This window comes from Echiichthys vipera (genome assembly GCF_963691815.1).
Source record: "Echiichthys vipera genome assembly, chromosome: 15".
NCBI classification, from domain to species: Eukaryota; Metazoa; Chordata; class Actinopteri; order Perciformes; family Trachinidae; genus Echiichthys; species Echiichthys vipera.
The window spans coordinates 8,061,118-8,073,139 of record NC_139840.1 but is presented as its reverse complement, the minus strand read 5'-3'; positions in this window follow the sequence as shown (position 1 = coordinate 8,073,139).

The following is a 12,022-nucleotide window of genomic DNA, read 5'->3' as shown; positions in this document are numbered from 1 at the left end:
AGAAGCATCTCTCTCTCTCTCTTCTCTCTCTCTCTTCTCGCTCTCTCTCTCTCTCTCTCTCTCTCTCTCTCTCTCTCTCTCTCTCTCTCTCTCTCTCTCTCTCTCTCTCTCTCTCTCTCATCTCTCCTCTCTCTCTCTCTCTCTCTCTCTCTCTCTCTCTCTCTCTCTCCTCTCTCTCTCTCTCTCTCTCTATCTCTCTCTCTCTCTCTCTCTCTCTCTCTCTCTCTCTCTCTCTCTCTCTCTCTCTCTCTCTCTCTCTCTCTCATCTCTCTCTCTCTCTCTCTCTCTCTCTCTCTCTCTCTCTCCTGGATCAGCACTGGTCCACTCTTTGGACTGAAGAAGGGCTGGGATCAGAAACGTATATTGCTGACATTGAGATGTTTAAATTTGTTGTTTTATGCGGAGAAAAGAAGTAGAAAACGATTGAAAAAAAAGTCAAATCAAATGTCAGCGGGTGCTGATAAATGAGACCCCGGAATTACTATCTTTATATTTTCGAAGTCTTAGCTCCATCAGAAACGCCCTGTTCACACCTGGCATAAACATCCATCCAGAGTGATCCGATAAGAAGTGGACAGCAGCAGGTGTGATCACACCAGGAGGACAGACACATGGAGACATGATCACTCAGATCCCATTCAGAGGTGGTCGGGCTTATGGCTGCATTAGTGCATCAGCGTGTATGGGAATGGTAAATGGACTTGTACTTATATAGCGTCTTTCTAGTCATCTGACTACTCATGCCGCTTCACAGTGTCTGTCACATTCACCCATTCACAAAGACATTCACCCTGATGGCAGCGGACATCTACATACCATCTAATCTGACCATTCACACCACATTTACACACCCTGCACAGCACGGGAGCAATTCAGGGTTCAGTGTCTTGCCCAAGGACACTTCGACATGTGGGCCGGGGGAGATGGGGAACCACCAATCTCTCGAAACAGAGGACGACCCACCTCTTCACCAGACCACAGCCGCCCCGCTTTAAAGGACCAACTACTCAACTGTGTAAGCAGAGCCAAGTACTCATTCCCAGATTGCCCACAACATCTGAGCTACAGGTAGCTCTGTTTATTTTGGTCTTTCTCTAAATAGAAACATTCCTTTTAAAGTATTTCTCATGTCACACAAACCACTGTGTTGGATATTATTATCATCAGTACATTTACTCAAGTGCTGTGCAATTTTAAAGAACATGTACTTGAGTAGTTTCATTTTATGCTACTTTATATTGCACTTACATTACATTTGAGAGTAATTCTTGTACTTTTTACTCCATTACATTTATTTGGTAACTTTAGTTACTAGTTACTTAAAATAATATCAACAAATGAAATAACATGCTGTATATTGTTATAGATTAAGCTACAGAGCAGTATATAAATAAGCAAATAAAATGAACCCCATCGTTATCAGCTGCAACATTAAAGTGGTATTTACATTCATTTATCAATAATAAGAGTGTGATAATATAATATTCTGAAATGGGCCCATCTGCATAATGAGGACTTTTACTTTTTGTACTTTATAAGTACATTTTGGTGCAAATACTTTTACTTAAATGACATTTTGAACGCAGGACTTTTACTTGTAACAGAGTGTTTCAACACTGTCGTATTACTATTTTTACTTAAGTAAAAGCTCTGGGTTCTTCTTCCACCAATGATTATCATACTGTTTGCCATGTTTCAGTGCTTTTGTGTTTGCTTTTGCTCTGCACAGCTGCTCTCTGGAGCTCTGTGTTAATAATGTTTGATTGATGTGAGTAACGACGGAAATGTATACACACACAATACCTAAATATCTTAAAATATCTTTTTTTGTACATGCAAACTGAAATTATGTAGCTGCTTATTTAGATAAAGAGTGGGGAAGTGAGATCCAATTACAAGTGATCGGTTGATAATTCTGTCTGATATCAGGCAAGTGAACAGACACACTGAGCTGTCCACAGCTGTGATGGGATCACTCAGGACGGACGTTGACGCCAGGTGTGAACGGGGCCCATGTCTCCTATAACGTTGGAGGAGGAAGTGAATCTTTCTTCTCATTTTAAATGCTGAAAAAGAAATGTCAGCTTTGCACAGATTGTTTTTTTGACTGACACCTGGTGTATATTTCCAATCCGTGATACCTTTCTATCACCTGAGAATGAAGTGTTTTATAACCTGTGTTGTTGCCTTTGTCCATTTTACCTTCGAGCTCAGTAGCTGATTGGCCCCCTCGTGTGGCAGGAATGGTCAGCTGCAGCTGTGATCTGGTGGTTTCCTGTAAAAGCCCTTTCCCTTCACTCTGCTGCCACAGCTTTCTGCCTTTTGTCTCTTAATGATGCACAGAGCACACACACACTCAGGGCTTTGAAGGCAGCAGGGAGAAGGGGTTATGGGAGACAAAGATGGAGGGGAAAAAGAAGAAAAGAGAGGGATACTTTATCTTAATTGCACTGGATTCTTTTGAAATTACCAGCAAAAGTGGTCGTAAAACGAGAGCAGATTTGAGGTTGTTATGAAAGGAGCGACTGCTCTCTTATCTGACTGTTAATGTGAGGTCATGATTAGTCTGTGGACTTCCTTTGTTTCATTTGATGTCTCCTCTGCACCGTTACATGTCACATGCATGCAGCAATATGTGTGTGTAGGTGGGGTGGACGAGGAGAAAAGAGCCCAGAAGCATGGGGATGGGTAATATTACATCATCACCCCCAGCAGCAGAGGAGGGGTTACCATGACAACCTCTTCATCCCCACCTCCCACCTCCTCAACTCCCCCCAAACCCTCCCTCTTCCTCTGACCGCAGCAGCAGTCTGTAGATGTTTTGTAACCTGACATTGACTTCTGGGTCACACACACACACACACACACACACACACACAAATTAAGTTTTTCTGCATCTCTTGACCGTCTTTGACACAAACAACATTTATTTCAACTTTGTGGTCATTTAAAAGGATGTATATGATGCTGAGAGGTGAATGTTTTCACTCATTTATTTAATTATTTAGGTCAAATTTCATCCTAATCCCGGCTGGGGTCCTTCTGTGTGGAGTTTGCATGTTCTCCACGTGTCTGCGTGGGTTTTCTCCGGGTTCTCCGGCTTCCTCCCACAGTCCAAAGACATGCAGGTGTTACGTTAATTGATGACTCTAAATTGCCCATTGGTGTGAATGTGAGTGTGAATGGTTGTCTGTCTCTGTCTCTATGAGCCCTGTGATAGACTGCCGTCCTGTCCAGAGTGTACGCCGCCTCACGCCCGATATCAGCTGGGATCGGCTCCAGTGGAGCAGCGGTTGAAGATGACGGATATTTCATCCTCCATATCATCAAGAGATATGAAATCAACACATGATATACAAATCAAAACATACGATCCAAATCCATACTGGCAAATACAATAAAAGTTACGAAAATAAGGAATCATATAAATCAAAAACACACACATGCACACAGCTTTCTGAGACTCTGAAACTACATACATCTTCAACATTTCCACAGAAATGCTAAGAAACACTAAGATCCTTCTCATACAAAGTTCTTCAAAAGTAAAGGAAAAGGAACTGGTAACTGTTAACAATATCATCTTGTGATGGGATCACACCCCATCACAAGATGTTCTCAGCTGTAAAATGGAGGGACAATGGCCCTTCCCTACTTTCTGCTCCCCTAATTCTGGCGCCCTTGCTCGGACCACACCCATCTTGGACTTTGGACTTAATTTTGATCCCATCTGCACACCTGCAATGTTTTCACAGTGACAAAATCTAGCAGCAGACAGACAGACAGACATATAAACACCTGAAAAAGTATTCAAAGCGGCCTCCGTAGTAGTTCCCACTACAGTAGGTCTCTCCAGACTACAGGTGAAAACAATACCAGCGTCGCTATCGCAGCTGCTAATTAAGGAAAACAATCTTTAGAAATCTAATATTAGATGTCACATGAGAAGTGTGCTTGTCCTTCCAGACATTTCCAGATATGGAAGAAAAAGTGGCCCAAACTCTTCACATGCTTCATGTACTCACAAAGATCATTTCACAAATGGTAAGAAATAATACACTTGATCTGGGAATTACTGAACATTTTCCTTCCACAATAACAGAATAGATGTCTTTGCAGTGTAAGACATTATAATTCATTATGTAATAATGATCCTTCTGCTCTACAGTGTTTCAAATATATACTGAGAGGTGTTTCTAATATTTTACCCAACCTTTTTCTATCACTATAGATGGATTGGGGGAAAGAGTGATGTTTACGATGCCAGAGCATTCATTAATAATTCATCGTGTGCCATAATGTCATCATCCTCTGGTGTTTTGAGTCTGATGTGCTGCTGCTGCGCGTCGATATCCAACTGACTGTCACTTTGTCCGGACTGCTCTGTCAGCAGTGACCAGCCGCCTCCTTCCAGCCGTCGATGCTTAAACGTCACAGTTTGTGAAATCCAATCTCCTTAATTCAGTTTCAAGCACAAAACCGCTGTGTGTGTTAAAACGACACCTGAGGCCGATATGTGACTGTAAAAACTAGAACAATGGATGTCAGATATCTACGCTGTGGATATCATAGTTCGGTTTATTAGACCGCCTTAGTCTTATTTTCTGTTTGATTCTGTATTTAAACACTACATGCTCAAAAAACAAGCTTTTAGCATTTTAAAAGAAAAGTGGAACATCATTATATTTATTTATTATTATTATTATTATTATTATAGTGTGTGCGTATGAGTGTGAAGCATTGTAAGTCCTCTCCAACCTTCCTCCATACCAGAGGATTACGGTCCAAAATCCTCCTGATGTGGTATCACATCGGCTCAGAGAGGGAGAGAGACAGACAGGGACTTAGCCTCAGATGTTGTGGGACTCCGAGGTTTCACCACTATACATCCCAGCCTGTGTGGAGGCAAAGCCCCGCTGTGACTGACACAAAGATGTGAGCTCTGTGTGTGTGAGATCAGGCACGTCCAGAGCAAATTACACCAACAAAAGAGGAATCAAGGAGGCACCTAATGAATGGCGTCCTTTTGTTTTTGCTTCTCAAAAGATAGACAGATGGTCTAACTGAAGTTGAAGCCCGCTGAACATTTGTTCATTTGAAATGGTTCTGTATGTGTGCTGAAGAGGAGGGCTTCGAGGTAACCTGGTGGAGGTCAGTCACATCAAAGATCAAAGATTATACATGAAGCTAAGAATACTAAACAGAGTGCAACACTTTTTCCCATTTCCGTCTGTAAATACTTCATTTTATTCCACTTCATACATTACAAAAGGAACTTTTTATTCCACTACATCTTTTTCAGAAGACGAAGAAGAATTCCTTTATTAGTCCCGCGAATGGGGAAATTCAATTTTCACTCTATTTATTCATTTTACACACACACAGGCCCGAAATACACACACATGCACAGACAGGTCCTATATACATGCAACCAATGGAGAGATGTTAGAGCGAGGGGGCTGCCGGTTCCCAGCCCAGTCACCTATGGACTGAGCTACAACCGCCCATCAGCTAGAGACAGCTAGAGTTACAAGTTTCTCTACAGATTCATATTTGACATCAAAATATAGGTTGAGAAGTTTGTAATGATTGTCTGGTAGGGGCTCCTGCTCACATTTCAGGTGCCTGTGTCAGCAGTTCCACTACAAACTGTGTCAAAGTGATCCAGTAAAGGGCCGCGTGGCTGCAGGTTTTCATTCCAACCAAGCAAGAACACACCTGACTCGACTCACTCAATCACCTGAATTGTCTTCACACAGTGGATTTGTTGGACCAGGTGTGTTTTTGATTGGTTGGAATAAAAACCTGCAGCCACACGGCCCTTTACTGGATCAGTTTGACACCCCTGCACCCCATACTGCTTTTTTCCCTTTCAAGAAGAATTGTGGCATTGTGGGTAATGTAGGCGCCTGGTTTTGACAAGGAAGCAAAATGTGTGGAATCAAAAATACAATATTCCTGGTTCTGCTGCATCGATTTCATTTTTTTTGTTTAACTGTCCATTGTGAGTCTGACCGTGTTTAGCAAAGTATATAGTATTTATTTTGTATATCTGAGTATTTAGTTCAGAGATTAAACACTATGATACACTACTACACTACGATACTGACTTTTTTATTCGCACAATCTTCTTCCTTAACGTAGTCTTCAGTGTTCTCCTTTAAGTACATTTTACTGATAATACTTCGGTACTTTTACATCAGAGGAATTCTAAATGCAGGACTTTTACTTGTACTGAGTATTTTTTAGATTTTTGTACGGGAACTTTTCTTCAAGTAAAGGATCTGAGTTCTTCTCCAGTGATTTCTACGACTCACATAGTCAACCATAACGCACTCTGCCATATTTTCTCAGCATTGTTCAGCTGGTTTCATGTTTTCAGAAAAGCTTTTCCTCGCTGAACGCAGTGTTTCTGATTGTACGCCAGCCCGCAAGCGAAGGTCCCGCTGGTTTAGTTCAGGGTTCAAACGGCCGTCACACTCTTGAGCACAATGGGACTGTCTGTTTACTCACACAATAGTACATTTCTTGTGGAGCTAAACTCCAACCAAAAATACAAATCAACCCAAAACAACTTGACACAAAGCCTCTGTCACGCTGTTTCCTCAGCTTGAACACACTGGTAGCTGCCGCCGCTCGGCTCTCCTCATATGGATAAAGATGTAACAGAAAGTGAGGAGAAGTGAAGGGCCTCCAGGCAAAGCTCTCACTCGAGTCTCCTCTGGGCTCCTGACCGAGCGCGGGGGCTTTTTGTATCGTCGGCATGGCAACCTCTCAGCTAATGGCACAGCCGGGCCCATTGTGTCGCTCATTGTCTGCTTGAGGCCTTCGCGTACAGCTGCAGGAGTGTGCAGTTCAGGGTACAATTTTTCTACAGATTGCATGCTGAACGAGGCGGCGTGGAGCCTCAGAAAGGTTAATTCTGTCAGCGGGACACGCGGAGAATGAGGGCGGTTTAGTCAAATTGATTAAAATGTGTCTTTATCCAGGTCATATTGTACTGCAGGTCCCTCATTTCAATATGTTTAAACGGTGAACAAAGGATTCATGCACTATTCACAGAAGATTAAGATATTCTTGTATTTGGGTAACATTTTCTTTTACAGTAGAAGTTATAAAGGATGTGCAAGTTCTTACCAATCATTTATAAATGGTTTATAAATATGTATTAATGTTTATAGCTCAGTAATGAGACATCATGGCTCAATCTCATCCCATAAACAAGCCTTTTAGCACCACTGACAGCAGCCGAGGTGCCAACTTTATCAACGCTAATCCAGAGGTGGAAAGATGTGGACTTGAGAAATAGGACTTGGACTTGGGTCGACTCAGGTCACTGCTATTATGACTTGCAGCTTGACGAGATAGAAAATAAAAGACTTGTGACTTGAAATGAGACACGACAGCTCAAATGACTTGCATTTTTCTTCATTTTGTGTTTTCATTTTAAATATTAGATATCAGATTTAACAAAGGTCAGTACTTTCAGTGTTGACTTTACACGTGTTTAAGTGACGTTAGCTGGTGTCTGTGAGGGCTGATGAGAGCTAATGTTAGCCAGCTGTGAAATCAGGATGTATTTTTGTAAGTTTGGGTCCGGGGGGAGACACCATATTTCTCCTTTTGGTTCCTGAGCTGAAAAAGTTTGGGAACCCCTGCATTTACCAACCCAATCGTCAAAGAGGTGGAGCATGAATCAAGCTGACCCGCTGACTCTCTTTTGGAGCCAGCCTCAAGTGTCCATTCAAGGAACTGCAGCTTTAGGCACGCATTGGCTCTATTTTTCATCACCAGAAGTTTACAGACAGGTTTACAGACTTTTGGTATTTTGCTCTAAAGTCACAATTTTCATGGTGACTTCCTACAAGATATTTTGGCGTCAGTCCTAAGAAGATTTCCTCAGCTGCAGCCTAAATAAGAAGGTGAATTTCCACATACAAAATTGCGCTTTCTCATGCTTTTAAACAAACAACTATCAAAAGAAACACAACTGTCTATCTTGACGGTGACTGCAGATGGGTGTGACATCCGCTGGACTACAACCCTACACATCGATCCCCCCAGTGCTCAGTGTTCAACATTCAACTGTCAGCTGAGTCTCAGACAGCAGCTGCAAACTCCACAAAACAAGACACAAGAGAAAACGAGAGGCTCGTCTCATCTGTTTAGTCAAACACACAAAGATTTGGGAGCACAAGGGGAAAACCACTCTAAATAATCTGACAGAGACGCCCAGACATCCACCACTGCATTATTCATCGCAGCCAGAGAGAGAAACCATGACTCTTTTTATCTTTTTCAATCACAGTCAAATGTCAAAGTGAAATATTCAAAAGCAGCTTCAGTTAAAAAGGTGGATTAATACTGAGGGAAGTCAAAACGCCCCTTGAACTGGTTGTCACCTCAGTTTTCTTACGGATTATTCTGTTAGAGGTTTTTCCCACCAGTGAAATTAGATTCTGTTTGCACCGAGCGCCCTGCAGTTTTGATTTATTCATGAATCAGCATTTTTGGATTTCATACAGTTGGATCGACATGATTTAAAGTGTTAAAGACAACACAGTGACTCGTTGGAACGTCTGAAACTTTTTTAGTATGACTATGTGACTTTCTTTTAGAAAACTGGTGTGTCCTGTCAAAGACACAGTAATCATCTCCGATCAGCAGATGTTTGTCACTGGATGTCCTGACAAACATCCAGTAGCCTTTCTGAGTCTGTCTTATCAGTTAATTGGATCAAGTGACTTTGTAAAGTAGTGTGTAACATCAGAAACATGAAAACTGTGAGGTGAAGTCGGACGTAAATCCGTAAGTATTATCATAGATATTCACTTTCTCCAGTACGTCAAATTCAAGCACTTTTCAAGCAGTGTATTTGCAAGCTTTTCCAGCACCTTACAGCTGTGGTAAATCACACATTTCTATACAGTACATAGGCTACAGTAGCAGAGCAGATCCCAGCTGACATTGGGCGTGAGGCGGGGTTGATGAAAATACGTGAACAATATACAAAACAACATTTTCTCTAGGAACAGGGGATTGTTTTTTGTCGAGATTATTTCTCCAAAACCTTTCTTCCGACCGTTTTCACAGATGCAAGAAGCGAGAGAAAAAACGCAGAACTACGATCCTGAAATGTTCTCACTTGCCTCTCAGGGGCTTCCGTACCACAAAATGCAAAGATAAAAAATAAAATTCTCTATGGAAAACTGTTCTTCTGCTTCCTTTTAACAACCAAACCTACAACTCACTGCAAAGCGGGCTCTTCCGAATAACTATATAGGAATAGCCGATCTTTTCGCTGATGGTCTAGTCTGCATAAGTAGATCATACAGAGGCATCAGTATTAAATTGACTGTTTCATGACCAGTTAAAACCCCCTTGTAGCTGTTTTAAACAAACCAAAAATAAGACAAAAAACAAAGATTTTTTAGCTCCTTGGGGTCCTCTAACAGATCGTTTCAACACGTGGCTGAACGGCAACAGCTGTCTCACCAGTGACGTGCAGTGAGGGTTGGGGTTGGGGAGGCACTGACTCACAGGTCAGATTTACAAACATACAGTAGGATGCCAATGGGATAGGAGGAGAGAATAGGAGCGAATAGGATAGGATGAGAGAATAGGAGAGAACAGGAGCCAATAGGATGCTGAAAACCATTTTAAAACATAGTGCAACTGTATATTGCAGTTTATCTTACCTTTACTTGTAAATGACTTCTTGCTTTGACTGAAAGTCCAGCTTTGAAAAATGTCTTAGTTTAGAAATCAAATCCTCCATTTTCAGTTGGAGAAATGACAGCTTGTCTCTAAGCTCTACAGAGTCACACAGCACACTTCTGTGTTTACTTTTTGCACACAGGTCAGAGTTCACCGTGACCTGGCTGCAGGCGATCAGGCTGCTCACTATCCCCGCCTGTCTTGAGGCAGAGGTAGTGCCTGCCTCAAGACAGCATCCTCCCTGTGGATTTATGTCACATCAATAAGATGTAAATATTACACACATATGTAAAATACATTACTGAACACCATGGAAAAGAAGACGTATACTTTTATTACATAAAAGTGTCCTCAACCATCATATTGGAAACATAAACAGAAATGGGAACAAGCACGCGCCCTCTGCACGCGCTCAATCCAGTTTGTGAGTGATTGCGCAATCTGGAGGGAGGCTCGTCTGTCCGTGCCTCACCTCTCGTCTGTCCGTGCCTCACCTCTCGTCTGTCCGTGCCTCACCTCTGGTCTCCGAAGAGACTCCGTTTATTTAAGCAGGAAACACAGAATTTTCTGCCATTTTTACTATAAAAACGGTCAAAATACATTAAGAACCACACCAAAATCATAGTCCAGAGGATAAATATTAATACTCGTGTTATTTTATTATTTCGTTTCTTTTTCCTCTCATGATGACAGGGGAGACACAGCCTCACCTGCCTCCCCTGACTGCACGTCACTGTGTCTCACCAATGCTTAAAGTTCCTAAACAGCAGCAGAGGTTGCTCCACCTAGAGAAACTCAAACTTTAATTTATGAATTCATCACACATTAAATTAAAAGAGGATTGAGACTTGTCCTTCTCACAGAGGTCACACCCTTGTTGCTGCAGCCCACGTCAGACATTAAAGCACAGTCCGGTGTTTGAAGAGCGGCTGTGTGTTGGTTGCATGTGTGGAGGGACTTCAGGGCTAAATTATTCAGCAGTGGTGGGTTTCTCTCAGGGCGGATGGGAGTAAAAGCAGAGCGTCTTCATCTTCTTCCCTCTGCTGACCTGCTCGGTGCCATCAGCAGCTCCCAGAGTGCAGCCGGGCCGCATTAATTATTCAGCGTTATAACTCTGTGAAAGGTATACGGAGGCCTTCAGCTCCTGCCTCCATATCACACCCTCCTGTTTTCTCCCCCTCGGAGCCAATAAAAGGGTCTCCGTTAACATCCAACAGTTTTAAATGTAAAGACTTAATTCTCGTATTGTATTTTCTACTCAGACGTGAAAAGCATAAAATGAGCAGGTTAAAGAAAGACTGATATTTGTCCCTATCAGTTGGCAGAAACATCACACTCGAGAGGCGGCTGCACCTGAAACATAAATGTGTGTTACACTTCTTTTTCTCAATAGTTCACCTAAACGACTTCCACCTCAAGTGGTGTCCAGCCGTGTAGTTTGAGATCTTATTTGTCTACTGAGCTATCTGTCTTTTGGACCGAGTGGACACATACAGGGGACTTTCTCTGAGGCGTAGTCACACGTGCACGGGTACTTTTGTAAACTTTGCTTTTTCTATGTGTTTTGGCAGCGTTGACCTTTTTAAAGTTTGTTATGGACGTCTGTCACAGTACATTACCTCTGAGCTCAAATAAAATAGCTTGTAGCCATAGTTGTATTGGTCTTTTTTGACATTTTTAGTATGTTCCAATTAGGGAAAGCACAGGATGCAAAATGTCTGCAGTGAAAAAGATCTATTGGCAGAAGTGTTATATGCGCAGAAATACCTCAACATGGCATATGAAACCAAAAATATGACATAAAATGGAATTATTTTTAGACACAACTGTTTAAATAAACTAGTCTAGATTCACCCATTTTTACTGGTCTTTATCTTGCGTGACAAGCTGAGTAACATGAGTAAGGTGACACATGTATGACCGTGATGCAACAGGATTTGACTTCTGGGAGGACACAATCTTCTTATTCACATACACTGTGTGTGTGTGTGTGTGTCTGCCCCCCCTGACCCACAGTAATCCTGTGGTCTGCACTGTAATCCCCCCCCCCCCCCCCCACACACACACACACACACACACACACACACGGACGGACGATCCCAGGATGAGTCTCTGCCAAGAACACACACTCAGGTCAAATGAAAGAGCGTATAATCTATCATGAGCTGTATCTAACCTTTCTCATGGAGCGATAGAGAGGAGGTCTTGTAAATACACATTCATTTTTATTACCATTTAGTATTTACATAAGACTACAGATCGTTAGACTTTTTTGACATAGACTTTGCATTTAAAACATTCATAT